Source organism: Ahaetulla prasina, chromosome 5, assembly GCF_028640845.1.
Source record: "Ahaetulla prasina isolate Xishuangbanna chromosome 5, ASM2864084v1, whole genome shotgun sequence".
NCBI classification, from domain to species: domain Eukaryota; kingdom Metazoa; phylum Chordata; class Lepidosauria; order Squamata; family Colubridae; genus Ahaetulla; species Ahaetulla prasina.
Genome location: NC_080543.1, coordinates 154,033 through 181,745, shown reverse-complemented (window position 1 = coordinate 181,745; position 27,713 = coordinate 154,033). Strand labels below are relative to the sequence as shown.

Below are 27,713 nucleotides of genomic sequence, written 5' to 3'. Positions count from 1 at the left end.
TCTCTCGAGGAAGGCTCAAGTTTACTTTTATGGAGATGAGCTACAATTACAGAATCTTGCAAGCAGCCAAAATAGAATAGAATAGAATAGAATTTTTTTTTATTGGCCAAGTGTGATTGGACATACAAGGAATTTGTCTTGGTGCAGATGCTCTCAGTGTACATAAAAGAAAAGATACGTTTGTTAAGGTACAACATTTACAACACAATTGATGGTCAATATATCAATATAAATCATAAGGATTGCCAGCAACAAGTTATAGTCATACAGTCGTAAATGGAAAGAGATTGGTGATGGGAACTATGAGAAGATTAATAGTAGTGCAGATTCAGTAAATAGTTTGACAGTGTTGATGGAATTCTTTGTTTAGCAGAGTGATGGCCTTCGGGAAAAAACTAATACAAAAAAAAAAGCTAATACAATATTTGGATGTATAAACAGAGGCGTAGAATCAAAATCACGTGAAGTGTTAGTACAGTGAAGTACTAACTTCACTGGTAGTACAGTGTTAGTACAGTGAAGTGTTGTAAAGCCTTAGTAAGGCCACACCTGGAATCCTGCATCCAGTTTTGGTCACCAGAATACAACAAAGATGTTGAAACTTTAGAAAAAGTGCAGAGAAGAACAACTAGGATGATTAAAGGCCCGGAGGCTAAAACATAGGAAGAAGAGCTGGAAGATTTGGGTCTAGCTAGTCTAGAGAAAAGAAGGACTAGGGGGGATATGACAGCAATATTCCAGTATTAGAGGGGCTGCCCCAAAGAAGAGGGAGTCAAGCTATTCTCCAAAGCACCAGAAGGCAAGACAAGGAGCAACGGATGGAAACTCATCAAGGAGAGAAGCAACCTGGAATTAAGGAGAAACTTCTTAGCAGTGAGAACAATTAACCCGTGGAACTGCTTACCACCAGAAGTTGTGGCTGCTTCATCACTGGAGGCATTTAAGAAAAGACCGGACAGCCACCTGTCTGAAATAGTATAGAGTCTCCTTCTTGAAAAGGGAGGTTGGACTAGATGACCTCCAAGGTCCCTTCCAGCTCTATTCTCAATTGAACTGAATTGATTGTGTTGGACCAGGGGTGAAATCCAGTAGGTTCTGACAGGTTCTGGAGAACCGGTAGTGGATATTTTGAGCAGTTTGGAGAACCGGCAAATACCAGCTCTGGCTGGCCCCAGAGTGGGGTGGGAAAGGGGATTTTGCAGTATCCTTCCCCTGCCCACGCCCACCAAGCCACGCTCACCAAGCCACACTGTGCCCACCAAGCCACGCCCACGGAACTAGTAGTAAAAAAATTTGGACTTCACCACTGTTCCACCCCCTTTGTATACTCCAGTGAATCAGGGCGGCCTCTTTCTGAGTGCCTTCCTTCCTGATGATAAAGGAGAATATTTGTATCTCAGGGATGACACGAGGGGCCCTTGGTGTCCTCTGAGTTGGCTAGTTTTCTTGCAGACGTTTCATGACCCAGTTAGGTAACATCATCAGGGCTAGGAAGGAGTGCTGTTTGATGTCAGTTTATATTCTGAAGTCTGGGTTGTCTTGGAGATTCTTTGGTTGGGCTGTTTGCTGTTGGCTTCTTTCTTTGGCAGTTCCTTGATCGGGGCGTTGTCTGAAGTTGACCTTGGAATTAAACTGTGATGATCTGGGATTACTGGTGGAGAGGTGCTAGGTTTCGGGATTTTTTTTGTCTTCTTTTGGGCTGGTTGATTGTTTCTTTTGTGTAGTCTATAGATGTTGTTAATGCCTGTGTGTCTATTGGCAGCTGATTTGTCAAGAGCGCCAGGCTTCTAGATATTCTCTGGTGTTTTTGGACTGCATTCAAGTGGGGATTGGACCTTGTGGTTTCTACACGAGGATTCCAGGCTAATACCCCACTTGACTCCTCCTCCCAGCTGAGACAGTCTCACTCGGGGAGCTTCCAACTTTCTTCCTTTCATTTAAATAAAATCAGGGGGCGTCCTGGGAGCTGTGTGTGTGTATTGTGCACGCCTCTCTCTCTCTCTCTCTCTCTCTGTGTGTAGTTGCATTTTAGATCCCTTCTGGTGCTGTTTCTCTGCCTACTTGGGGGGCTGCTTTGATGTGTGTCAAGAACATGAAATCATTTTTCTGACATTTGCTAATCGCCTCGCCTGCCCTCCCTCTTTCCGTCGTCCCTTTTGTTGGGTCCCTTCCTTCTTTTTTTTGTTCCCTCCTGAGCTTTTCTATCCCCATCAGCGGAGGAAATGACAGCAAATTAGAAACGCAAATCTCTCACAAAGCCACCCACACTAACCGAGCCCTCCGCCACCCAACCTCCCACAAACGAGCTGTTCCGATGAGTGCCGACTCGCGGCAGCAACCCACAACGCTAGAAAAGGAAAAACGGACCGCATATGTAACATCTTTCAACAAAATGGACACCCACACAACTTTATATAAGGGTGCCTGACCCACTCAGCCTGCTACAGCACAATTATTGCAAAAAAAAGGATAATACTGACTGGCTTCTAGAAATTCCTTGGCGCTTTTGGACTGCATTCAAGGGAGGGGATGGGTCCTTGCTGACTTGTGCCTACATAAGGATTCCAGATTAATACCCCACTTGACTCCTCCTCCCGTGTGAGACAGTCTCTCTCTGGCAGCTTCTGGCTTTCTTCCTTTCCTGTCATTCCCCCATCGGAGCCCGAAGCCACAGAGGAGGATGAGCCGGAACTGGGGCCGACAGAGACTGATGGGGCGGGCTCGTTTCAGCTCTATTCTGATTGATTGATTGAATGTCTTCTTCATAAAGCCCCGAAGTAGGACCAGAACCAATGGATGGAAGTTTTACAGAGAGAAAATGAGGAGGATTTTGCTGGCTGTGACAGCTATGAAGGAGAGGAACAAGCCTCCCTTCTGGACAAGGGGCTTGTGACCGAGGCCCAAGTAGTGATTACCAAACACAATTCAGTCCTCAACAAACTTGTTTTATTAAAACAGCTGAGAATTAATTCATTCTCAACTCCAAAACAAAATTCTTCCTAAACAGTCCTTCGGCCTTATCACCAACCTTTGTTGTCTTTGGCAACCTGCCAAAGGCTTTTCTTGGCAAAACCCCCGCAAAGTTCAAGAGACACTGACAAGAAGCAATGGAATCAACATTGCTTTTCCACAAAGAACCCAACGGCTCGTCGCTACTCTTTTAAGCCTTATGGGAGGAGCCAATCATCTCATAGCCTTACTCCCGAGTTGTCCTTTTTGCTTCAGCTGCTCTTGCCTTCTGGCAGCTCTTCGCACGCATGCACTAGGAACAGGCTCCTCCTGTTCCTCTGCCTCTCTGCTGTCCGCCTCTGGAGGCTCCGGAGTCTGCGCATCGCTCCCAGATGGCTCTGGCCCCCTCTCTGCCTCTGACGCAGAGCCCTCATCCGGGCCTTCCCCTGACTCCAGGACTGGCCCATGTTCCTCTCCAGCCTCCTCACTGTCCGACTCAGCTGCCAGGTCCGTAGGCTGCTGGCGGACCGCAACAAAGGGGGTTGGAGTAGATGACCTCTGAGGACCCTTCTACGGGAAAACTCTCCTGTTCCGGCTGTAGGAATCCACATAGGAGAAAAATCCAGAGAAGCTGGAGACAAGACAATACCAGATGTGGAAGGCAGGATGTTTGTACAGAAGTTAAAAACACAACACAATAGCCAGAAACACATCCCTGGAAAAAAAAAATCTATTTATTTCCCCCCCTTCGTTGTAGTGCAAATTTGCTTTCTCCAATTGAGTGTGAACCGGGGCGGAGAAGCAAAACAGCCCCCGGGAGCATTTCTGCCTCTGCTGCTAATCCTGTTTTCAACAACCGTCTGCCTTTTGGTGCGCAAGCAGAATTTTGGCTGTTACATTTAAGTGCCGACAAATCTTTCTATAATTTGGCTGGGCTGAAGGGTTTTTAAAAAAGGGAAAAAAGGCTAAAACGCCGCTGGCTGATCTTGTAGCCTGCTGTAATCCTGTTTCCCATTTTCTAATTATGCAGATTTTTAAGGCATTATTTACAGGGAATGAGTGTTTTCTGCAGTGTTTCTCAACCTTGGTGACTTTAAGTCCCATGAACTTCAAGTCCCAGAATTCCCCAGCCAGCCAGAACTTTGATGGTCCTTCTGCACTGGTTGCCGGTGGTCTTCCGAGTGCAATTCAAGGTGTTGGTGATCACCTTTAAAGCGCTCCATGGCATGGGACCAGGTTACTTACGGGACCGCCTACTGCCACCAATAGCCTCCCATCGACCTGTGTGCTCCCACAGGGGGGTCTCCTCGGGGTGCCGTCAGCTAAACAATGTCGGCTGGCGGCCCCCAGGGGAAGAGCCTTCTCTGTGGGGGCACCTACCCTATGGAATGAACTGCCTCTGGGGCTACGCCTTCTTCCCGACCTCCGGGCCTTTAAGCGCGAGCTCAAGACTTTTTTGTTTCACCGAGCAGGGTTGGCCTAAGGGTAATTTTTAATGGGTGGTTTTATTTCTTGTTATTTTAATATTCGGCCTATGGATTCAGATTTTTAAATTTCAAATATTGTGTTTTAATTTTTGTATATGTCTTTTTAACTTGGCTGTAAACCGCCCTGAGCCTTCGGAGAAGGGCGGTATAGAAATGTGAATAATAAATAAATAAGGACCATCCACCCTCTTCCAACTCTATCATGCATGGCTGGCAGAATTCTGGGACTTGAAGTCCACGTGTCTTAAAGCGGCCCAGGTTGAAGCACTGGACTTAGATGGTCCTTCTGGTCTCTTCCAACTCTATCATTCATGTCTGGCAGGGGAATTCTGGGACTTGAAGTCCACGTGTCTTAAAGCGCCCAGGTTGAGAAGCACTGGACTTAGATGGTCCTTCTGGCTCTTCCAACTCTATCATGCATGGCTGGCAGGGGAATTCTGGGACTTGAAGTCCACGTGTCTTAAAGCGGCCCAGGTTGAGAAGCACTGGACTTAGATTATCTTCTGGTCTCTTCCAACTCTATCATGCATGGCTGGCAGGGGAATTCTGGGACTTGAAGTCCACGTGTCTTAAAGTGGCCCAGGTTGAGAAGCACTGGACTTAGATGGTCCTTCTGGCCTCTTCCAACTCTATCATGCATGGCTGGCAGAATTCTGGGACTTGAAGTCCACGTGTCTTAAAGCGCTCCATGGCATGGGACCAGGTTACTTACGGGACCGCCTACTGCCGCCAATAGCCTCCCATCGACCTGTGCGCTCCCACAGGGAGGGTCTCCTCGGGGTGCCGTCAGCTAAACAATGTCGGCTGGCGGCCCCCAGGGGAAGAGCCTTCTCTGTGGGGGCACCTACCCTATGGAACGAACTGCCTCTGGGGCTACGCCTTCTTCCCGACCTCCGGGCCTTTAAGCGCGAGCTCAAGACTTTTTTGTTTCACCGAGCAGGGTTGGCCTAAGGGTAATTTTTAATGGGTGGTTTTATTACTTGTTATTTTAATATTCGGCCTATGGATTCAGATTTTTAAATTTCAAATATTGTGTTTTAATTTTTGTATATGTCTTTTTAACTTGGCTGTAAACCGCCCTGAGCCTTCGGAGAAGGGCGGTATAGAAATGTGAATAATAAATAAATAAGTAAATAAATAAGGACCATCCACCCTCTTCCAACTCTATCATTCATGTCTGGCAGGGGAATTCTGGGACTTGAAGTCCACGTGTCTTAAAGCGGCCCAGGTTGAGAAGCACTGGACTTAGATGGTCCTTCTGGCCTCTTCCAACTCTATCATGCATGGCTGGCAGGGGAATTCTGGGACTTGAAGTCCACGTGTCTTAAAGCGGCCCAGGTTGAGAAGCACTGGACTTAGATGGTCCTTCTGGCCTCTTCCAACTCTATCATGCATGGCTGGCAGGGGAATTCTGGGACTTGAAGTCCACGTGTCTTAAAGCGGCCCAGGTTGAGAAGCACTGGACTTAGATTATCTTTCTGGTCTCTTCCAACTCTATCATGCATGGCTGGCAGGGGAATTCTGGGACTTGAAGTCCACGTGTCTTAAAGCGGCCCAGGTTGAGAAGCACTGGACTTAGATGGTCCTTCTGGCCTCTTCCAACTCTATCATGCATGGCTGGCAGGGGAATTCTGGGACTTGAAGTCCACGTGTCTTAAAGCGGCCCAGGTTGAGAAGCACTGGACTTAGATTATCTTTCTGGTCTCTTCCAACTCTATCATGCATGGCTGGCAGGGGAATTCTGGGACTTGAAGTCCACGTGTCTTAAAGTGGCCCAGGTTGAGAAGCACTGGACTTAGATGGTCCTTCTGGCCTCTTCCAACTCTATCATGCATGGCTGGCAGGGGAATTCTGGGACTTGAAGTCCACGTGTCTTAAAGCGGCCCAGGTTGAGAAGCACTGGACTTAGATGGTCCTTCTGGCCTCTTCCAACTCTATCATGCATGGCTGGCAGGGGAATTCTGGGACTTGAAGTCCACGTGTCTTAAAGCGGCCCAGGTTGAGAAGCACTGGACTTAGATTATCTTTCTGGTCTCTTCCAACTCTATCACGCATGGCTGGCTGGAGAATTCTGGGACTTGAAGTCCACATCAGTGGTGGGTTTCTACCGGTTCGCCCGGTTCGGGCAAATCGGTAGCAGCGGTGGCGGTGGGAGGCTCCACCCACCCACCCAGAAGTCATCACGGATGCTCTGCGCATGCGCAAAATCACCCAGTGCGCGCACGCTCACAGTTACAAACTGGTAGCAAAGGTAAGTGAAACCCACTACCGGTCCACATATCTTAAAGTCACCAAGTTTGACAAATACTGGCTTATTGTACCCAGCACTAAAGAACCACAATTCTACAGAGAAATTATTGAGTCTGTCATTTGCACCTCTATAACTGTCTGGTTCGGTTCTGCAACCCAACAAGAAAAACACAGACTTCAGAGGATAATTAGAACGGCAGAAAAAACAATGGCTACCAACCTGTCTTCCATTGAGGACCTGTATACTGCATGAATCAAGAAGAGGGCCGTGAAAATATTTACAGACCCTTCGCATCCTGGACATGAACTGTTTCAACTCCTACCCTCAAAACGACGCTATAGAGCACTGCACACCAGAACAACTAGACACAAGAACAGGTTTTTCCCAAAGGCCATCACTCTGCTAAACAAATAATTCCCTCAACACTGTCAGACTATTTACTGAATCTGCATTACTATTAATCTTCTCATAGTTTCCATCACCCATCTCTTTCCATTTATGACTGTATGACTGTAACTTGTTGCTGGCAATCCTTATGATTTATATTGATATATTGATCATCAATTGTGTTGTAAATGTTGTACCTTGATGACGTATCTTTTCTTTTATGTACACTGAGAGCCTCTGCACCAAGACAAATTCCTTGTGCGTCCAATCACACTTGGCCAATAAAATTCTATTCTATTCTACAAGCTGACCCCAGTAAGCTGTGTTCACACAACAAGACGGTTTTAATCAGAGCCGTTCTAAACCTACATGGCTCCCTTTGGTTCTAACCGAACCGTGGTTAGAATTCAAGCTTCTTTGGTCTTCCAGGTTGAGGTGCAAGGGCAGAAGAAGTCCTGCCAATGTCCACCTGGTCATGGACTGGCTTTGTCCGTCACACTTAACCTCTTTTTACAAAACCCAGCGGGCGAAACTTGCAACAAGCCAAAGTCCAAGCAAGACGCTCTGCGACACAACATGCGTTGTGAGTCCGGGAAGGAAGGGAAGCAACATTTTTGTGGGAGAAGTTAGGAAGTCAGAAACATCTCACCGTCTCCTTGTGTTTCCCTCAGTCCTTCAAGGTAGACCTGACTAGGAAACCGAGGCTAAATACGTCGGGATTCCTTGTATTGTAAAGCTATACATGGAGTCCTCGACTTAGCACTAAACCATTCATTTAGTGACCGCTCGAAGTTACAACAGCACTGAAGAAAGTGACTTAGGACCGTTTTTCACGCTTGCAACCGTTGCCGCATCCTCAGGGTCACGTGATCAGAACTTGGGCCCTTAGCCACCGGCTCATATTTACGACGGTTGCAGCGTCCCTGGGGTCACGTGATTCCCTTTTGCGACCTTCTGGCAAGCAGAGTCCACGGGGAAACCAGATTCACTTAATGACCAATGTTGCTAACTTAACGACTTCAGTGATGTACTTAACAACTGTAGCAAGAAAGGTCGTAAAACGGGGGCAAACCCCACTGAAGCAATGTCTCACTTTGCAACATAAATTTTGGGCTCAATTGTGGTCGTAAGTCGAGGACCCGCCTGTACTTTCTCGGTCTGGATTCAAAACCCGACCGTTAGTCTTGTTAGCATCTCTGTCTTCTCTTCCTCAAACTCTTTCCTCCGTTTCTCTGCCATTTTTCGTAGGTCTGTGGAATTTATTCATTTAGTTAATTAGAGCATTGATACGGCCGCCCACATCTTCACAGAAATGACTCCGGGGTCGAATGCAAAGACTTAAAACCCCTCCAACCGTTTGTGCGCCATTTGCCACTCTGAAATTATGTCTTTGATTGTATTCAGAGCAATAAAATGAGGGGTGATTCAGGCTCTCGCAGCGTTTTTGTCTTGTACACCCAAGCACACTCGCACGGAATTGGAGAGCGCTTTGTTCGTGTCGTAATTCCATCACAAAGCGAAGCGAGAAAGGATCTGTTTCGGCAGAACGCAATTTCTGACGAAGGTCCCACGGGCAGAAGCCCTCCGTGGGCACACACACACACACACACACATATGTATTTTAATTAAATTCTTTTTTCTGCAAGCCGAGATCCAAAGCGTCATTATGAGTCCTTCGTAAATCAACTGCCCTGAATTATACTCTTGAAAGGGCCTGGTGTGCAACTATGCAGAAGAATGCAAAATTTCCTCCTCCTGAAAGATCAACAGTAGAACATCTCTTAGCCACAACACCTGTCTTGGATTGTCACTGTGTGTAGAATTTGGACACGCCAAACCATGATGTAGATGTGGGAGAGAGCTCCTGGACAGCTGGGAAATAAACTGAATTGCATTCTCAGTTAGTCCCTCTGAGGTCTGGCCTGGAAGTTGGAAACTGGGAAAGAAAATATCTAACAAGGACTGGTGGGGGGGACATGATGGCAGTCTTCCAATATCGGAGGGGCTGCCCCAAAGAAGAGGGGGTTGACCTCTTTTCCAAAGCACCTGAAGGAAGGACAAGAAGCAACGGATGGAAACTGAACAGTTGCCTTCTAAACAGGAACAAGTTACAGGAACACCCAGTTGCGCTTTCATTTGAAGAAGGTATCATGGTTAGATTCGTCTCTAACTTCCTTCTAAACAGACTCAAGTTACAGGAAGCAACCAATTGTGGTTTCATTTGTGAAGAAGATAAAATGGCTAGATTCACCTTCCTTCTAACACAGCTTCAGTTACAGGAACACCCAATTGTAGTCTCACCTGAAGAAGGTATCCTGGTTAGATTCACCTCCAACTCCCTTCTAACACAAGAGTCATTGTGTTTTTCCTCTGAGCGACTACTAATATGGCCTGAAGTTCTTGGAGTCCTTGAACCATCAGCTAAAGGATCTTCTGATTACCTGACTTGGTTCTCCAGCCTCATTCTCGACCAGGAGCAGAACGGAAGGACAACCTTGCTGGCCTTCAAAGATCTTCCATCCTTCTCAATCAGCCCAGGCAGGAGAAGGAGGACGGTTGGAATCCATCCCATCAGTGGGCAGAGGACCAGAAGAAGGTCATCCCACCCCACCGGGGACCACCTACAGTTTGGATAACCTCCACCAAGGATGGTCAGTCAATCTCTTCCTTGCGCAGCTGTTTCTCAGCTGGAGTGACAAACTCAGAAGAACATAGTAATGTTTCCTATTTGTCAACCGCTGTCCATTCACGGTTGTTATTGTCCGGTCATTTTGTGACTTCCGATTCTGGGTGATGATGAGCCTCATTTCACCAGGTGTGTTTGATGGGGACGGGCTTACCAATTCTTGCCAGGGTCATCAAGGATGAGGTGGAGACACCTGGTGCCTCCCATCGGCTTTTTTTCCAGTTGCCTTTGATTTGTCAAGAAGGCGGCTGTGTTTTCTGATGGTTCCTGTCTTAGCGCAGATTTGATTCGTGATTGGTGCTGCGGGCCAAGCGGCCGCTTTTCATCTACTCTTCAGAGGAGCATCAAATGGTTTGTTCTTTTTACCGTCCAGCGGGAAGGAATCGACCAGGCTCAGCAAAAACGCCGAGATCCCAAGTCGACACTCGGAGCTACGTGGAGACGGAATGAAATTGGCAGGGAGGGCGAAAGGCCAGGAGGCCTTGTTTGAAATTCCAGAGTTGGGAGAAGCATAACACAAACATCCCTCCCACTCGTCTTCTCCCTCTCTCCCCTTCTCACTTTCTTTTTTCCTCTCTCTCTCTCTCTCTTTCTCCCTCTCCCTCTCTGTCCTTCTCACTTTCTTTGTCTCTCTCTCCCTCCATCTCTTCTTCTCTCTCTCTGTCCTCTCTTCCTTTCTTTCTCTCTCTCCCTCCCCCTCTTCTTCCTCTCCTTCTTGCCCTCCCTCTCTTCCTCTGTCTCCCCCCTCTCTTTCTCTCTCCCTCTGTCCCTTTTTCCTTCTCTTCCTCCTCCTCTCCCTCCCTCTCTCTTTCTCATTTTCTTTCTTTTATTTTCTTTCTCTCTCCCTTTCCCTCTCTTTCTTTCTCTCCCTTTCTCCCCCTCTCTCATTATCTCTTTCTCTCCCCTTCTCTCTTTCTCTCTATCTTCTTCTTTCTGCCTCTCTTTCTCCCACTCTCTTCATCTCTGTTTCTCTCTTATTCTCTTTCTCTCTCCCTTTCCTTCTTTCTCTCTCTCTCTCTCTCTCTCTCCCTCTATCATTCTCTTCCCTGCCCGACTCTCTCTCTTGCTTTCTGTGCCTCGGTTTCCCCACTTTCAAGGCTATGAGCATCCCAACATCCGAACGATGCTTTTTCAAGTCTCACCAAAGGGACCTTCCGTCCATGCGTGAGGCATCGCACAAATGTTCCCCTCCACACCAGCAGCCGGTTGTTGCACATGAACAGGAATCCCAGTTCTGCTCATGATTGACGAGCTCGCCGCCTGGCCGTTAGCCAGTTCAGACATTTAATTAACTCCTGGCGAAGATCCCCACCCGAGACCACCAGTTTAGAGTGTGCAAAGCCCACGGCAGTCTGTCTCTGTCAGCCCCCGAGGTGCCTTAGCTGAGAGCAGATGTTCCCAGCCTGGTGACCTCCAGATGTTTTTTCAGAATTAAGAGTCCCAGGATTTGCAAGCGGCAGGGAAATGTAAATCATATATAGAAACGTGCTTGCTGGCTTGGCATTCCTAGCGTCATAAAATGAAACCAGATTTGGGAGCCGCTTCAGAAGATATGCAGGTAGTCCTCGACTTACGACCATCATTGAGGCCAAAATTTATGTTGCTAAGCAGAACTTATTTTTTAACAGATGATAGATAGATAGATAGATAGATAGATAGATAGATAGATAGATAGATAGATAGATAGATAGATAGATAGATAGATAGATAGATAGATAGATAGATAGATAGATAGATAGATAGATAGATATTTTTTTTCCCACGGAGGCAGCATTTTCACAGAGATATTCTCTTCTCTTGAATATTGGGTGGGGGTTTCTTTATCACTGGCAAGTGAGATCCTTTCGCCTCTGTTTCTTCCTTCCTTCCTTCCTGTCAAAGACTACTTCAGCTTTAATTGCAATAATACAAGGGCAACCAATAGATTTAAACTTAATGTAAACCGCTTTAATCTAGATTGCAGAAAATATGACTTCTGCAACAGAATCATCTATTGTAATGTCCTTCCTGTCAAAGACTACTTCAGCTTTAATTGCAATAATACAAGGGCAACCAATAGATTTAAACTTAATGTAAACCGCTTTAATCTAGATTGCAGAAAATATGACTTCTGCAACAGAATCATCTATTGTAATGTCCTTCCTGTCAAAGACTACTTCAGCTTTAATTGCAATAATACAAGGGCAACCAATAGATTTAAACTTAATGTAAACCGCTTTAATCTAGATTGCAGAAAATATGACTTCTGCAACAGAATCATCTATTGTAATGTCCTTCCTGTCAAAGACTACTTCAGCTTTAATTGCAATAATACAAGGGCAACCAATAGATTTAAACTTAATGTAAACCGCTTTAATCTAGATTGCAGAAAATATGACTTCTGCAACAGAATCATCTATTGTAATGTCCTTCCTGTCAAAGACTACTTCAGCTTTAATTGCAATAATACAAGGGCAACCAATAGATTTAAACTTAATGTAAACCGCTTTAATCTAGATTGCAGAAAATATGACTTCTGCAACAGAATCATCTATTGTAATGTCCTTCCTGTCAAAGACTACTTCAGCTTTAATTGCAATAATACAAGGGCAACCAATAGATTTAAACTTAATGTAAACCGCTTTAATCTAGATTGCAGAAAATATGACTTCTGCAACAGAATCATCTATTGTAATGTCCTTCCTGTCAAAGACTACTTCAGCTTTAATTGCAATAATACAAGGGCAACCAATAGATTTAAACTTAATGTAAACCGCTTTAATCTAGATTGCAGAAAATATGACTTCTGCAACAGAATCATCTATTGTAATGTCCTTCCTGTCAAAGACTACTTCAGCTTTAATTGCAATAATACAAGGGCAACCAATAGATTTAAACTTAATGTAAACCGCTTTAATCTAGATTGCAGAAAATATGACTTCTGCAACAGAATCATCTATTGTAATGTCCTTCCTGTCAAAGACTACTTCAGCTTTAATTGCAATAATACAAGGGCAACCAATAGATTTAAACTTAATGTAAACCGCTTTAATCTAGATTGCAGAAAATATGACTTCTGCAACAGAATCATCTATTGTAATGTCCTTCCTGTCAAAGACTACTTCAGCTTTAATTGCAATAATACAAGGGCAACCAATAGATTTAAACTTAATGTAAACCGCTTTAATCTAGATTGCAGAAAATATGACTTCTGCAACAGAATCATCAGTGCTTGGAATACTTTACCTGACTCTGTGGTCTCTTCCCATAATCCTAAAAGCTTTAACCAAAAACTTTCTACTATTGACCTCACCCCATTCCTAAGAGGACCATAAGGCGTGCATAAGCGCACAAACGTGCCTACCGTTCCTGTCCTATTGTTTTTCTTTTCTTCTTCCTATATATGATTATATGTGTATATACTACATAATCTTTTGTATGATGTTGTGACAAAATAAATAAAAATAAATTTGAATGGTCGTTAAACGAATGGTTGCAAGCCAAGGACTACCTGTAGATAGATATTTTTTTTTCCCACGGAGGCAGCATTTTCACAGAGATATTCTCTTCTCTTGAATATTGGGTGGGGGGGTTTCTTTATCACTGGCAAGTGAGATCCTTTCGCGCCTCTGTTTCTTCCTTCCTTTTTCCCCTCCCCCCCCATTTCTTTTAATTTGCATTCTTAGCTCCATTGCTGCGGGTTTTAATTAACTCCATGATCTAACGATTAAGACGCTTTGATTCCCCCGCCCCCCCACAACATTTGGACAGCCGGAGGTTGAAAATGGGCACTTCTGTTCTTTGCAAAACGAGAAGCAGGATATCGCTTTCCGAAATTATCCGTCGCGGAGGGCGGAGGTTCCTCCTCCGAGCTTGTGAGTTGGCTTCCGAACGTTTCGTTACCGGTCTAGGTAACGTCTTCAGCGGAGTTTAAGGGATGTCAGTGTTTGTGTTTTTTTCTGCTCATAAGGGCTTTGGGTGGTCAGTAGGGGAGGTTGTGATGGGGAAGTCATCCCATCCCGTTAAAGACCTTGGAGTTTTCATGTCAAATGATCTAAGTGCCAAAGCCCACTGCAACTACATAGCAAAAAAAGCTCTAAGAGTTGTAAACCTAATTTTGCGCAGCTTCTTTTCCAAAAACACCACACTACTAACCAGAGCATATAAAACATTTGCTAGACCAATTCTAGAATACAGCTCACCTGTTTGGAACCCTCACCACATCTCTGACATCAATACAATTGAACGTGTCCAGAAATATTTTACAAGAAGAGTTCTCCATTCCTCTGAAAACAACAAAATACCTTATCCCACCAGACTTGAAATCCTAGGCTTAGAAAACTTGGAACTCCGTCGCCTTCGACAAGACCTAAGTTTAACTCACAGAATCATCTATTGTAATGTCCTTCCTGTCAAAGACTACTTCAGCTTTAATTGCAATAATACAAGGGCAACCAATAGATTTAAACTTAATGTAAACCGCTTTAATCTAGATTGCAGAAAATACGACTTCTGCAACAGAATCATCAGTGCTTGGAATACTTTACCTGACTCTGTGGTCTCTTCCCATAATCCTAACAGCTTTAACCAAAAACTTTCTACTATTGACCTCACCCCATTCCTAAGAGGACCATAAGGGGCGTGCATAAGCGCACAAACGTGCCTACCGTTCCTGTCCTATTGTTTTTCTTTTCTTCTTCCTATATATGTTTATATGTGTATATACTATATAATCTTTTTGTATGATGTTGTGACAAAATAAATAAATAAATAAAAAATAAATAAAGTCAGGTCAGGTGAGGGTCTCGTGATGTGACAGCTGTGGGTCTCATCAAGTGAGGGTCTCGTGATGGCTCAGATCAAGTGAGGGTCTCGTGATGGGGAGATCACATCAGGTGAGGGTCAGGTCAGGTGAGAGTCTTCTGGCAATGGTGAAATCTGAACCGGTTTGCTACCAGTTCGCTGGCTGTGCATGCACACTGCGTGCTAAAAGAAGGCTTGGGAAGGTAAGTAGAAGCTGGGGATGGGGATCTGCTGTGGCACACAGGATTTCCTCCTTTCTAGACAAGCTAAACTCCGCTGCATCATCGGAAATACCGGTTTGGAGGAACCAGTAGCTCTTTTTTTTACTACCGGTTCGCCCGAACTGGTAATTTTTATCACTACTGATTTTCCCAAACCCGAGCGAACCGGTAGCATTTCACCCCTGGTCTTCTGATGGGTGAAGTGAGGGTCACCAGTGAGGGTCTTGTGGTGGGTCCTGTGATGAGGAGGTCACGTCAGTTGAGGGTCATTGGGAGGTGAAGTGCTGGTTGGGGCTGACCTTGCATAGGTTGGTTAAGGATCAGTGCTCTTGGCTGTGCTCTATCACAAGACCCTCACCTCACCAATCACAAGACTCCCTCCCCTGATGAGACCCTCACCTGACCCATCAAAAGGTCCATCCCAATCCTCATAAAACCCTCATCTGTTGAGACTCACCCCTGGCACCTCACAAGACCCCTCGCAAGAGCTTCACCTGTTGTGGCCCTCACCTGACGTGACCTTCCCATCACAAGACCTCCTAACCACAGGAAGCCCTTATAAACAGCTAGGAAAACCGACACGCCCTAAACTCTGCTGAGGATGTGACCTAGCCTGGTAACAAAACGTTCGCATACCAACCCACAAGCTCGGAGAAAGATCCTCTGCCCTCATCCTACACCTGAGCTACAGGTATTCGCCCTTATCCATCCCTGCCGCCTCAGGCTGCCTCCGGTCCCTCCTCTGCCCGTTCTCGGCTTCAGATGGGAAGCTGGGCCAAGCTCTAACAAGCAGGGGTCTTTCTACAAAGCCTCTCAGGTCAGATGTGAAATCACAGCAGAGGTGAGAACCGACAGCTGAAGATTCAATTCTAGCCAAATGTCATCTTTTGATTATCTGTGCCTTCGGCCCCAGGAGCTTGGCCGCCGGAAGGGAGGAAGAAGAAAAGAGAAGAAAATATCACCGCACGATTCGTATCGGTTCAAGGATATCCTATCTCTCTCTCCCTCTCCCTGTGGCTCATTAGTCTATTTTATAAGGAGGTTAAATAAAGCTTCTGGAATCGGTACTGGCGATTTGAACAGAAGAGGCACAGAATTTAAATCACGTGAAGTGTTAGTACCGCTTTGTAAAGCCTTAGTAAGGCCCCACCTGGAATATTCTGCGTCCAGTTTTGGTCACCAGGTTACAAAAAAGAGGTTGAGACTTTGGTGGGGGGGGGGGAAGTGCAGAGAAGAGCAACTAAGGTAATGAAAGGCCTGGACGGTAAAACATGTGAAGAATAGTTGCAGGATTTGGGTTTGGTTGTCTAGAGAAAAGAAGGGCTTGATAGAAGGATTCCAGTATTTGAGGGGCTGCCCCAAAGAAGAGGGGGTCAAGTTATTCTCCAAAGCCCCTGAAGGCAGGACAAGAAGCAACAGATGAAAACTAATCAAGGAGAGAAGCAACCTGGAGCAAAGGGGAAACTTCCTAACAGCAAGGAAAATTAACCAGTGGAACAACTGGCTACCAGAAGTTGTGGGTGCTTCATCACTGGAGGTTTTTAAGAAAAGATTGGACAGCCACTTGTAGGGAATGGGATAGGGTCTCCTGCTTGATTGAGGGGGTTGGACTAGATGACCTACAAGTTTCCTTCCAATTCTATTATTCTCTTGTTTTGAATGGGATAGACCAGTGGTAGTCAACCTGGTCCCTACCGCCCACTAGTGGGCGTTCCAGCTTTCATGGTGGGCGGTAGGGGTTTTGTCCGATACTGAAGTACTTTCCTTTTTTTTTAATTTAATTGACTTTTTAAAAAATTATTTAAAATTATTTATTATTTTAAAACATTTTCATTAGATTTTCATAAAATTCCCCGTGACAATTTAAATTTCTGAAAATATACTATTTGTATCGCCCGCGCGTAAGTTTAGTTCACGTTACGTAAGTGAAACTAAATGACGCTATAGTGCGACCGCAAACAAAAAAGCCTCATCCCAGAATAGCTCGCGCATCTCCCCCCAAACCACCCAGCTGTAACAGAGAGCTGGTAGCCGGTGCCCCCCCTCCCCCAAACCCAATCCACAATGCGCGATAGGCATGCGCAGACGACAATACACGGTGTATTACTGTGGAACCGGTGGGCGGTTAGACAATTTTACTACTAACAGAGATACAAAAGTGGGCGGTAGGTATAAAAAGGTTGACTACCCCTGGGATAGAGTCTCCTGCATCTTCATCTCCTGCCATCAGGATAGCAATGTTCAAGTCTGTTCCTCGGGAGGCCACCAAGAAAGTCCAGTCACCTTTTGGAAAAAGCTCCTTTGGGACATTGCTAAGTCCCACCGGAACGATGAAAAATCAAGGTAAAATCTAGAAGACCGCATGTAATCTACCGGATCCCCTGTAGGGATTGCCCTATATAAGACAGACGGGGAAAAAGCTAAACCACCAGATTGCAAGAACACAAGCGAGAGGTCAGACGAGGAAACCTGAGTAAATCGGTAGCCTTGCACTGCAGCGACCAAGGACATGCATTCAATTTTGCAGCTACTAAGATTGTTGGACGAGCAGGGACAAAAACAGCCTAGAGAAGCGATTAAAACCTAGGAAACGGCCCCCTCGTAGGTCAACAGGATTACTGATTTACCACCAGTTTACCAAGTACTTAGGAGGTGAGGGTTTGGCAGCAGAAGGAAACAACAGCCAATATCTTAATAGCAAACACCCCAATCAATACCTTAAAAAAGCCTCACATAACCAGGCACCGTATAAATACGACACACAGACTAGGACAAAGAACACACTCCGCTAGAGAGAAGTTTTCCAAGGATGGATGTGAAAACTAAACCTCTGGTCCCGTTGACTGACCCAGATTGGATTCTGCATCTAGAAGACCCAAAGCGGCTGCAGGCTCTGGTCAAAATAAAGAAATAAAAACAAAATTGTTCAATGTTTGAACCACACAACATAAAACCAGGGCAGTTTAGACTGCATCGTGGTAGCCCATCCTGACTTTTTTTTTTTTAACCACGTCCTGGAGAACTTTTAGAAGACCAAGGATGCCCTCGGCTAGAACCGCCCAAGATCTGGCCGCATCTGCGAAAGAAACCCAGAGATCTGGAAGGACCTGCCGAAGACGGAAGAGACGTGGTTCCCAGCACGGTGCGCCTTCAGTGTGAGATTGTGAGGAGGCTGGGAAAGCGGAATTTAATTCCTAAACAACAAAACGATAAGGAAGGTTTATTAGGAGCTTATCTCCTAAGCAGCAGCTCACTCACAGCGGCAGAAACCTGAGAAGACGAGCTGTCAAAAGACCCTCAAAGAAACTCTGCGTTAATGAACTCATTAATAACATAGGCCTATCACCCGTTTCCAAGATTCGGTAGTTTTAAAACACCTTATTAAAAGTCTGGGTAATTCTGTTTTTGGTTTTTGATGCTGTGCCAAGCGATTGATAGCTTCCCAGACAACCATCTCCATCACAGCATTTTCACAAGGAATTCTTTTCCCTGAGCTGGAGAAAACTTTGATAGGGCTGAAATGTTCCAGAACGAAGTTCTTTTTTTTTTCCTTCCTCTTTTTTTTGGGTGTGTGGGGGGGGGGGGACAGATCAAAAGCAAAACGGAAGCATTCGGCTTCGATCGCACGGGTACGATTGCAACCAGACGAGTGAAGCATTTCGGAGAAGAAACATTGGCTAACCATTCAGCGTGGCTCCATTAAGCTTTGGGGGTTGTGTGGAAAGCCAATGGCCCGGGAAATATGATGTGGGTGTTTAGGAAGAATCGATTTAACGAAATATCGCTCTATCCGAGCAGATAATGTCCTACAATCAGTGAAGAAATGAAAGCGGGAAGAGGTAGCGAATTACAACATGGCCAGTCTCCAAATCAACTACAAGAGTGTTTCTCAACCTTGGTTTCTTTAAGGCAGGTGGACTTCAACTCCCAGAATTCCCCAGCCAGACATACTTAGCCATACAGGATTTAGATCAGGGGTCTCCAACCTTGGCAACTTTAAGCCTGGCAGACTTCAACCAGATCCTTCTGGCCTTGTTGTGCCTCATCCTCCCTCCTTTCCTCAGCCGGGACCCTCCCGTCTCCTCCAGGGCCTGCTATCAGACTCGGAGTCTGATAATGAAGACGAACGGCCTGTCATGCCTCCAGCCTCCAGCCCTGGCCCCATGCCTGGACAGGATGTCAGGAATGAACAAACAAACCTCACTCCTACAGCGTGTGAGCAGGGAGCCAGCCATGTGCTGGAATTACCAACAGCAGATCCAGCTGAAGAGAATTCACAGTGGGAGGATCCTCGCTTCTGGAGATCTGAGAGGCGACGTCAGCAGAAGGAAGGGAGGGGCAGGCCTGGATAAGTGCTGAGTCATGGAGCCACACCCCATGGCCTATATAAAGGACCTGCTTGTGGCATTCCAACCTTGAGTCAAGCAAAGTCTCATCTAGTTTGCTGAAGTCACAACTTGGATTCCTGCCTGCCCTGAGAAATCTGAAAGGAATTTTGCAAAGCTGCAGAGGCTTCGTGGCCCCGCTTGATACGGACTTCCTAGACCCGGTCGTCGGAGGGGGAGGGGGACATGACAGGTCTCTTCCAACTCTATCATTCATGGCTGGCTGGGGAATTCTGGGAGTTGAAGTCCACACGTCTGAAAGTGACCAAGGTCGAGAAACACTAAGCTAGAAAATATTCAGAGAAAGTTAAAATAAAGATTTTGGAGTGGCATTCCCATATCTCAATCTTGACAAGTGTAAAGTATGTGGACTTTACCTCCCAGAATTCCCTAGCCAGCAAGTGGAGCCTTCAACTCCAAGAATTCAACTTTTAAGATATGTGGACTTCAACTCCCAAAATTCAACTTTTATAAGGCATGGACTTCAATTCCCAGAATTCAACTTTAAGATGTGTGGACTTCCAGCTGGGGAATTCTGGGAGTTGAAGTCCACATCTCTGAAAGTCACCAAGGTTGAGAAATACAGGACTTAGATGGCCCTTCTGGTCTCTTCCAACTCTATCATTCATACCTGGCTTAAGAATTCTGGGAGTTGAAGTCCACACATCTTAAAACGACCAAGGTTGACTTGCACGCCCTAGGAATCACAACTGATGCAAAGACACACACACAAAACCAACAAGCTAAAACACACATATACCGAGGTCTGAGTTGAGCACCAAGATCTGTTGGGCAGCTGCTGTTGTTTTACAAGTCTTAAGACAATTTGTAAAATTCACAAAAATAGGTAGCTAGACAGGAACAGCACTGGGCACTAGTACTTCTCGTTCTAAGCCAATTTGTCCTGCACACATTTTGTTTCATTTTGTCCTTGTGCTGAAAACATGTTTAATTTAATCGCGATAACGGCAGCTTTGAAGTAAAGAAGCTATGATCGACAGTGGTGTTTTTTTGTGCATTAATCACAGCTTGCCAAGGAGCTGTTTGGGACTGATTGTAGGGTGCAGCGTTTCGGCAAAACAAGAAAAAAAAAATGAACCCAAAATAACAAACTTCAAAGATCAAGCCATGCAGAGACCGGGGGAAGATGAGCGAAGGAACGGAAAAAAAAAATATCAGGTGCTGCCTGGAGTGATAGAAATGAGGAATGCAAATTTTTAAATTAGATTAACTAACTCAATTACGTTCAATTAACTCATTGAATTTGTGCATTGAGCTGCACCAAAGCTGGGCAGTTGGATGAGGCAGCAACTAGCTAAAGGCAACCACAGTTGTCTGGGAATGATACACACACACACACTGGCACGTTTGACATGGTCACTCATGCAGGAGAAGAAGCAACGGATGGAAACTCATCCAGGAGAGAAGCAACCTGGAACTAAGGAGAAACTTCCTGACAGTGAGGACAATTAATCAGTGGAACCGCTTGCCACCAGAAGTTGTGGGTGGCTCCAACTCTGGAGGTTTCCAAGAAGAGACTGGACAGTCGCTTGACTGAAATGTTGTAGGATCTCCCACTTGAGCAGGGGGCTGGACTAGAAGACCTCCAAGGTCCCTTCCAGCTTTATTCTGATTTATACACACAGAACCCTGGTCAACAGTTGCAACACCAACACTTTAAAATTAGGGTTGCAAACCACCGCTAAGTAGACTTTCCAGCCCCTCTTGTCTTCCTTGGAGGAGAATACAGAATACCAGAGATGGAAGGGACCTTGGAGGTCTTCTAGTCCAACCCCTTGCTCAAGGCAAGATGCCTGATACCATTTCAGACAAGTGGCTGTCCAGTCTCTTCTTGAAAGCCTCCAGTGATGGAGCACTGGAGGGCACGCAGGCTCCAGTTTCAGCACTCGGTGCCGAAAAGGTTAGCCGTCACTGCCCTAGACAAAAGGCTGTCCAGTCTTTCTTCTTTGTAAGCCTCCTGTGATAATGAAGCTCTACCAAAATTCAGCCCTAAGCCTAACCTGCTCCCTGCAGCTTGAATCATCCTTACTTCAGAGGGAGAGAAAGATGAGGAAGAGGGAGAGAGAAAGAGAGAAATGACAGAGAGAAAAAAAGAGAAACACACAGAGAGAGAAATGACAGGAAAGAGAGAGAAAGAGGCAGAGAGACAGAGAGAGAAATGAGAGAGAGAGAGAGAGAAAGAGAGAGAGAGAGAGAGATGACAGAGAGAGGAAGAGTAAATGTGTGTGACAGAAAGAGAGAAAGAGAGAGACAGAGAAAGAATGAGAGAAAGAATGATAAAGACAGACAGAGAGAGATGACAGAGAGGGAGAGGGAGAGAGGGGGAAAGAGAGAGATGACAGAGGGAAAGAAAGAGAAAGATAGAGACACAGAGAGAGACAGATGACAGAGAGAAAAAGAAAGAGAGATGACCGAAAGAAAGAGAGAGACACACAGAGAGAAAGAGAGAGTGAGAGAGAAAGAGATAACAGAAAAAGAGAAATGACAGGAAAGAGAGAGAAAGAGGCAGAGAGACAGAGAGAGAAATGAGAGAGAGAAAGAGAGACAGACACAGAGAAAGAGAGAAAGAAAGAGAGAGAGAGAGAAATGACAGACAGAGAGAGAGAGATGACAGAGAGAGGAAGAGTAAATGTGTGACAGAAAGAGAGAAATGAGAGAGAAAGAGAGAAAGAGAGAAACAGAGAAAGAATGAGAGAAAGAATGATAAAGACAGACAGAGAGAGATGACAGAGAGGGAGGGGGGGAGAGAGGGAAAGAGAGAGATGACAGAGGGAAAGAAAGAGAAAAATAGAGACAGAGACACAGAGAGAGACAGATGACAGAGAGAAAAAGAAAGAGAGATGACCCGAAAGAAAGAGAGAGAGAGACACACAGAGAGAAAGAGAGAGAGAGAGAGAGAGAGAGAGAGAAAGAGATAACAGAAAGAGAGAAATAGCGAGACAGAGACCCAGAGAGAGAAAGAGAGAGAGACGGATGACAGAAAGAGAGAGAAAGAGACACACACAGAGAGTGACAGAGAGAGAAAGGGAGGGGGAGGCTCATCAGGCACCCAGTGACCAGCCGCTCTGCTGGGGGGGATCTAATTGCCAAGCTCATTAGCCATGGAGACACCGGGAGATAAGGAGCTGCCAAATACCATTAAGCCCTTCGGAGAGGTTACAATGCTGGAGATCTGGGCAGGCACTCCGGAAACATGGACTCAGCCCTGGGTGCCAGCTGCTGAGAGCCGCTAATGGCCCTGGGCCATTAGCATCCCCTGGGTTGGGCGGCTGGCACCCTTGGCACTTTTCATCGTCTCGAAGGGGAACTAATTGGAACTGGCTGGCGACGTCTCTCGCCAAGAGCCGCCTCGCCCTCCCTTTGGCCAGCTCCGGCTCTTGCAGGGGAGTGGGGTGGGGTTGGAAGGGAGCCAAGTTACGACGGGGTGCCCAGCGCCAGTGGCAGCCCTGGAAATTGTTCCAGAGATGGGCAAGGATGCACCTTGGCACAGGAGCATGGTGTGGCGAGTCCCTTCCTGGGCTCATGCGCGCACGCTGGCTTCCGAATACCAGTTCATGCTCAACACGGCCAGGACGCCAGGAGCTAATCCAATAATTAGAGTTTAATTTCGGATCAGCGGGAACCTCGGAGAGAGTCCCACTGACAATAGCTGAGGCGGAGGGCCAGATTAGCAGAGAGCCCTTTCTGTGCCCTTATATCCCAGGGGAATAGAATAGAATAGAATAGAATAGAATAGAATAGAATAGAATAGAATAGAATAGAATAGAATAGAATAGAATAGAAGTCTGTGTTTTTCTTGTTGGGTTGCAGAACCGAACCAGACAGTTATAGAGGTGCAAATGACAGACTCAATAATTCCTCTGTAGAACTGGATCAGCAACTCCTTGGGCAGTTTGAGCTTACTGAGTTGGCACAGAAAGAACATTCTTTGTTGTCCTTTTTTAATGATGTTTTTGATGTTAGCTGTCCATTTGAGATCTTGCGATATGATAGAACCTAGAAATTTGAAGGTTTCTACTGTTGATACTGTGTTGTCAAGTATTGTGAGAGGTGGAAGTATGGAAGGGTTTCTCCTAAAGTCTACCACCATTTCTACGGTTTTGAGTGTGTTCAGTTCCAGATTGTTTTGGTTGCACCACAAGGCTAGTCGTTCGACCTCTCGTCTATATGCGGATTCGTCATTGTCTCGAATGAGACCAATCACTGTTGTGTCATCTGCGAACTTCAGTAGCTTAACAAATGGATCATTGGAGATGCAGTCATTGGTATACAGAGAAAAGAGAAGTGGGGAGAGCACACAGCCTTGGGGGGGCCCTGTGCTAATTGTACAGGTATTTGATGTGATCTTGCTTAGCTTCACCTGCTGCTTCCTGTTTGTTAGGAAGCTTGTGATCCACTTACAAGTCTGTTCCGGTACCTGTAGCTGGTTTAGCTTAGTTAGAAGAATGTCTGGAATGATGGTATTGAATGCTGAACTAAAGTCTACAAAAAGGACCCTTGCATAGGTCTTTGGAGACTCAAGATGTTGTAGGATGTAGTGCAGAGCCATATTAACAGCATCATCTGTTGATCTATTTGCTCGGTATGCAAATTGCAAGGGGTCTAACAGCGGATCCGTGATGGTTTTCAAGTAGGAAAGCACTAGCCTTTCAAAGGTTTTCATGACTACAGATGTTAGAGCAACTGGTCTGTAGTCATTCAGTTCCTTGATGGTGGGCTTCTTTGGCACTGGGATGATGGTAGAGCGTTTGAAGCAAGAAGGAACATAGCACATCTCTAGTGATTTATTGAAAATATGGGTGAAGATGGGGGCCAATTGGTCAGCACAGACTTTTAAGCAAGAAGGAGTTATCTTGTCTGGGCCTGGAGCTTTTCCTGGCTTTTGTCTGTGAAATAGGTCCTGCACTTCTTTTTCTGTGATCACTAGGGGTTGTGAACCCAATGAAATGGGGTCAGTTGTAGGAGGCTTGGCTGTTGTTGGTGTGTCTGAGATGGGGGTTGTGGAGATAGGTGGCTGTAGTTTCCTTTCAAACCTGCAGTAAAACTCATTCAGGTCATCTGCCAGTTGTTGATTACCTTCAGCCTGGGAAGGAGGTTTGCCATAGCCGGTGATATTTTTAAGAGTTTTCCACATGTTTGCTGGTTCATTTGCTGAAAATTGATTCTTTAGCTTTTCAGAGTAGCTTCTTTTTGCTTCTCTGATCTCCCTTGTTAGTGCATTTCTGGCCTGATTGTACAGCATTTTATCACCTTTTCTGTAGGCTTCCTCTTTGGAATGTCGTAGCTGCTTAAGTTTAGGTGTGAACCAAAGTTTATTGTTACTGTATATTCGCAAGTTCCTGGTTGGTACACATAGGTCTTCACAGAAGCTGACATATGAGGAATTCAGAGAAGCCTGGAATTCTGGAGGGCGAGGGTCCCCCTCAAGGTCATCTAGTGCAACCCCCTCTCTTTGGTTTGTTGGTTGGTTGGTTGGTTTATTTCATGCAGCGTAACAGAATACAGAGCAATAGCACATAAGCATCGCAAAAACAGCATATAAAATGTGTCCCAGAAAGACAGGTGGGTCTCCGCTTACGTGATGCAACCGAGCCCCGTATTTCTGTCACTGAGCGAGATGGCTGTTAAGTGAGTTTTGCCCCCATTGTACGACCTTCCTTGCTACAGTTAAGCAGATGGCTGCGGCTATTACGTTAGGAACATGGTTGTTAAGTGAATCGGGCTTTCCCCATGGACTTTGCTTGTCAGAAGGGGATGACCCGTCATAAATGTGAGTCAGGTGCCAAGCATCTTAATTTTGATCATGTGACCATGGGGATGCTGCAGCAGTCGTAAGTGTGAACAATGGTCTTCAGTCCCTTTTTCCAGTTTCGTTTTAACTTTGGTCACTAAATGAACTGTTGATACACCCCGACCCTTCCACCCGGAGTCCCTTAGTGAGGGAGAGAGGTGGTTTCTAATGAATACATAAATCCATAAATTCCTCCCTTCCTTCTTCCTCCTTCCCTCCCACTTTCAACCTCCCTCCCTCCCTTCCTTCTTCCTTCCTTCTTGTCTATCTCTTTCTCTGTCTTTTCCTTGCTTCCTTCCTTTCTTCCTTCCCTCCCTCTTTCAACCTTTCTTCTTCCTTCCTTCCTTCCTTCCTATGTCTTTCTCTGTCTTTTCCTTCCTTCTTCCTCCCTCCTTCCCTTCTTCTTCCTTCCTTCCTCCTTCCCTTCTTCTTCCTTCCTCCCTCCCTTCTTTCTTCCTTCTTGTCTATCTCTTTCTCTGTCTTTTCCTTGCTTCCTTCCTTCCTTTCCTCCCTCCCTCTTTCAATCTTTCATCTTCCTTCCTTCCTTCCTTCCTTCCTTCCTTCCTTCCTTCCTTCCTTCCTTCCTTCCTTCCTTTCTCTGTCTTTTCCTTCCTTCTTCCTCCCTCCCTTCTTCCTTGCTTCCTCCCTCCCTTCTCCTTCCTCCCTTCTTCCTTCCTTCCTTCCTCCCTTCTTCTTTCCTTCTTCTTTCTTCCTCTCCCTTCTTCTTCCTCCTCCTCCCACTTCCTTCCTTCCTGTCTATCTCTTTCTCTGTCTTTTCCTTCCTCCTTCCTCCTTCCTCCTCTTTCAACCTTTCTTCTTCCTTCCTTCCTTCCTTCCTATGTCTTTCTCTGTCTTTTCCTTCCTTCTTCCTCCCTCCTTCCTTCTTCCTTCCTCCTTCCTTCTTCTTCCTTCCTCCCTCCCTTCTTCTTCCTTCTTGTCTATCTCTTTCTCTGTCTTTTCCTTGCTTCCTTCCTTCCTTCCTCCCTCCTCTTTCAATCTTTCATCTTCCTTCCTTCCTTCCTTCCTTCCTTCCTTCCTTCCTTCCTTCCTTCCTTCCTTCCTTTCTCTGTCTTTTCCTTCCTCCTCCCTCCTTCTTCCTTGCTTCCTCCTCCTTCTCCTTCCTCCTTCCTTCCTTCCTTCCTCCTTCTTCTTCCTTCCTTCTTCTTCCTTCCTCTCTCCCTTCTTCTTCCTCCCTCCCTCCCACTTCCTTCCTTCCTGTCTATCTCTTTCTCTGTCTTTTCCTTCCTCCTTCCTCCTTCCCTCCCTCTTTCAACTTCCTTCCTTCCTTCCTTCCCTCCCTCCCTCCCTCCCTCACTCCCTCCCTCCCTCAATTATTATTCATTCATTCACTCACTCACTCACTCTTTCTTTCATTCTGGATTGGATTTTCTTTTCTCCATCTCAGATACGTTTTTTTTAAATTTGCATTTATATCCCGCCCTTCTCCGAAGCCTCAGGGCGGCTTACACTATGTTAGCAATAGTCTTTGTCCAATCACACTTGGCCAATAAAAATTCTATTCTATTCTATTCTATTTGTATATTTATATACAAAGTCAACTTATTGCCCCCCCCCCAACAATCTGGGTCCTCATTTTACCTACCTTATAAAGGGTGGAAGGCTGAGTCAACCTTGGGCCTGGTGGGACTAGAACCTGCAGTAATTGCAGGCAGCTGCTGTTAATAACAGACTGCATTAGCAGTCTGAGCCACAGAGCCACAGAGGCCCTTCGTTGACCCAGATTGGGACCCTCAACTGATGCACCATCTGAGATATTTTCCAAGTTTTCAGCTGTGGGACCGGAATCTTTGCCGAGCTTCTCCTCTGTCCTTATTTTACTTCTTCCATTTATTTTGCCCTCTGTTTGCAAAATCTTGTTTGCGGCTGGTGCTGTTTGAGGCTTGAACAATACGACACGACAATAAAGTGTGTGCTTGCCCAAATTGTGTTCCCTTCGAGGAATATAATAGAAGTCGCCATCAATTGTTATGATTTGGCCGCTCTGAGCCGGCTTCTCTCTAACAATGCAATTTTGCACAGTACAAGATAGATAGAAATCTTTTTTTGCTAGATGCAGCTCAACAGAGCTATTGATCTGTGCCCAACAGGAGAATTTTCCCTGGCTGGGGAAAAAATGGATTTGTGACCTCAGGATCACACTTTTCGTTGCCAGGGGTAGACTTGTGGGAACTGTTGGTTTTTAATGCCTCGGTTTGTCTTCCATCACGGAAGGGAAAAGGGAAAAGTCCCGGCCCTTAAATAGGTGTTTGGGAACAGGAGCAGAAGAGAAAGGAGGCGCCTCCTTAAGGGGAAATTTAAATCAGACATTTGGTCTCCTGTTTTTATGTTTTAATCGTTTTTATTGTCCAGAGTCCCTCTTGGGCAGTTCAAAAATTAGATAGGTAGATGGATGGATGGATGGATGGATGGATGGATGGATGGATGGATAATAGATAGATAGATAGATAGATAGATAGATAGATAGATAGATAGATAGATGAGGAGAATGGATGCTAGATAGATGATAGAGTGATGGAGAGATAAGAGAGGAGAGATAGATAGACATAGAGAGATGGAGAAATGAGAAATAGATAGATAGATGATAGATAGATAGATAGATAGATAGATAGATAGATAGATAGATAGATAGATAGATGGTAGATAGGTAGGTAGGTAGATAGATAGATAGATAGATAGATAGATAGATAGATAGATAGATAGATAGGTAGATAATGGATGGATGGATAGACAGA

The 27,713-nt window shown here is 45.5% G+C and overlaps 1 protein-coding gene across 4 annotated transcripts in view; it reads left to right on the top strand.

Moving 5' to 3' along the window:
* Positions 1-27,713, top strand: part of PDE2A (phosphodiesterase 2A) — a 243,949-nt gene that overhangs the window by 120,604 nt on the left and 95,632 nt on the right. The window lies entirely within an intron of this gene.